Consider the following 3484-nt stretch of genomic DNA (forward strand, 5'->3'; position numbering starts at 1 on the left):
GCGTTCTCTAAAGGGCCGGGGGGGGGAGGAGGGGGGATGGCGACGGCTGGGAAGGGCAGCGGGATCAACATCAGGTCGTGTTTGGCGACACTGACACTGAGATGGGATGGTACGGGATGGGCGCTGGCAGCGGGATGGGGGAGGCTGGTGCCGCCGCCAGGGGCTGCGAAGGGAAGTAACAAGCGGGTACTAACTACGATAACACGATTAGGGTACCGTCGAAATTACCGAGTTATCGTTTCTGAAACCAGAAAAATTTTCAACCAGAACAAACTCGGGGGTAAAATCGAATATGTTGTTATTGGGCAGAGAGCTACGCCCACACACACAGCCCCCCCCCTCCGTCAAAGCTTGCCCTTGTCTCAGTCGGCGGATTTTATATAGGACAAGAATGAGAAAAGGTCACACAAGTCGGGCGGCGACAATAAACAGAGAGATGAAGTTGAATGTCCTCTAGGGGCCCAACAGATGCGTGGCACAGTACCTTGAGATCTGCAAACTCGGCCATCGCCGTAACTTCGAGGTTAGGTCCGACGAATCTTGAACACCGACCACACTAGAGCACTGCCACACGAGTTTTCACTTGTCGCGACGGTAGTTATTTTTCTTTCGAAGTATTTTAAAAATATTGTCAATGAAAAACACAAAACACCGTTCGTTAAAGTGTAATAAAAGTGTTATTTTTGTTCGCGAGCGACGAAACCGAACGCGGGGCGCCATGTTGGGAGGCGGCGACGGCGACAACAGGAACTAACTCGATCTCGATAACTTCAACTTCAGAACGCGACACAGTTAGCTGAGACCGTCTCCGTTTCCGACGATAGGCGCAGACTTGGTGCATTTTCAAAACGACCTGTTGGCCGCTCGAAATATTCGCGAAAAGAATCGTCTTTTCGGGCACTTGTAGATTAAAAGAAGGAGATCACTTTCTTTCATGTATCTGAATGTGTGTTGAATGGGAGCTCTATAGCTATGCATAAGTTGGTATCTCGGAAAGTGCGTGTGTCGGGCATTCCCCCAGCATCTATCATTATCGTCCGCTCCACGGTGAATGGAGTGGGTGAGCAGGAGAACACAAAGATCCAGTGCCTTAAAAAAATTAGCCGACAGAGTTCCCCTTGGCAAGGCCACAAAGGCCCTGAAGGAAGTTATTGGGCGCATCGGACGCCTGCCTGACCGTCGTCGCCGCCGCCGCCGCCAAACCCGAGCCCGAGCTCCTGTCCAGGCGGTCGAAAGTGGAGAAGGGGGTCAGATGTTTCTGTCTTTCTGGTAGAGACATTCTCGGAGACTGTCCAAAAATATTACACTCCCACTGCTTTGCGTTTATATATCCGCGCAGCGAGAGGACGGGAGGAGTGAGAGGCCCCAGCCCCGCGGCCCCCGCGCTGTCACGTGGGCGGGCGGCGAGCACGTCCAAAGCATCCAAAGCCTCCTCGCCTCCGGCTCCCTCGTGTACGGAAGGCTGCGGACTTCGCTGTCACAGGAGATAATTTGAGCCTCCCCGCCCCCTCCCAAAGAAGCGGCGGTGGTGAGGCGAGGGGGGGGGGGGGCACAGTAGAAGAGAGGAAGGGAGAAAGATTAGTCGGGTCTTGTTTTGAGAAAATCCAAATGCAAGAAGCATTTCATGTAACAATTGAGTAAACACCGGTTCCCCCCTATTTCGACCCCGCTGAATCCGAAAATGCCGTTTGCCAACTCGAAATTTCAACCGGAAGTGAGATATACAAGATGGCGTCCAAAATAGCGCCAAATTTAAGTGGTTTTCTGGATTTGGTCATATGTGAGCGTTCCAAGTGTCCATTCCTATGTTTTTAGGGGCGTAGATCACGATTTTACACTTAAAAAGTAATTTCGTGCAATAAAAGTTCATTAAATGCTTAATTTTAACCAAAATGCACCGAAATTCAAATTTATGGGTCTTGATGCGTTTCACATCGATTCCTGTGTTTTCGGGGGTGCTGAACACGATTGTGCATTTTAAAATTAATTTGGACCATAAAGTTGGAATAAAATGACCATATTTAACCAAAATACACAAAAATTTACAAATGCTGAAGGTTGTTTTTTATATGTTATATTCTGTTTCTGGGATTCTGGTGGTCAAATTTCTCCGTTGATATCAATACTTTATCGATTTAAGCTTTATTTTCCACATCCTCCTCTCTGTGACGTTTTATTTGCGTTAAACAACTGATCATGATCATGCAGGTAAAGAGCCCCGTACGATTGGTAGACAGCTTGAATGCACTGCTAAACCAGCTGTGCTACTGCAAGTTGAATACACGCACGCGGTAAATGCGCGCCCGTAGACATTTACATAAGGGGTAAAACATTTGGTGATGCATTAAAATTGCTTCATGGGCACTAAACGCTTCGATGATCTTTAAAAGCGTCACCAATGTACCTTGTAGTGCATTTCGACGCTCTTTAACGCCTCCTTAATTAATTGGAGTTGACTCAGGTCACGGAGGTGGGCTCTTATAGGCCCATGGCGTTGACCAGTTTTTAATCGCAATATTCCTGGTCTCTTGGAAGCTTCTGAAGAACTAAAATGTACACGTTTAAGAGGCGTTCGGGCCGTTCGGTCCTTCTTTCTTCACTTTTGGAAACAGCCTGAGGGTATGAGGCTAACAATATAACAGGACTTGAATAAAGACAAGTGTACGTGTCACACGCTACCAATTGATGCATTATTTTGTCAATTTGAGTTGTTGAATATTTTCTAGGCGAAATTTTAATTATATTTCCGATAGGACCATTGTGCAGTTTAACTCTTGATCTAGCTTTACTTCCTCCCGTATTGGGTGATCCGTGCCGTCATTTTTTAATGCTTCTACTGTACCGGATTCTTACGTGCGTAAGGGCCGTAAGGGCGTAATGGCGAGCGACGGTAGGCAAGCCCGCCCGCACGCGTTTTATGTCACATTCGTTTTTCCAGTGAGCGGGGGTCCACTTGGTTCGAATCTAACCCACCATGGTTCGAAGGTCCCTCGGGGCATTTCCTTATTTTAATATGACATATTTGCATCTAGGTAGAAGAAACACACTAAGTACTTGTACGTCGATGTGCGAACACAATTCGTTACTCGATCTCAGAATGTTTGTCCTATCCGTCGATGTGTACGCGGCTTTGTCTGACAAGATTGAAGCTTTAAACACTGAAAAGAGGATAAAAAACGAATGAATCCTGAAGGGGGTGTGGCAGATAAAGGTTAAATCGATAAAATATTAATATCAAAGGAGAAATTTGGCCACCAGAATCCCAGAAACAGAATGTAACTTATAGAAAACAGCCTTCAGCATTTGTAAATTTTTGTGTATTTTTGGTTAAATATGGTCATTTTATTCCAATTTTATGGTCCAAATTAATTTTAAAATGCACAATCGTTTTCAGCACCCCCGAAAACATAGGAATCGATGTGAAACGCATCAAGACCCATAAATTTGAATTTCGGTGCATTTTGGTTAAAATTAAGCATTTAAT

This window comes from Frankliniella occidentalis, unplaced genomic scaffold (assembly GCF_000697945.3).
Source record: "Frankliniella occidentalis isolate FOCC.00 unplaced genomic scaffold, Focc_3.1 Scaffold300, whole genome shotgun sequence".
NCBI lineage: Eukaryota > Metazoa > Arthropoda > Insecta > Thysanoptera > Thripidae > Frankliniella > Frankliniella occidentalis.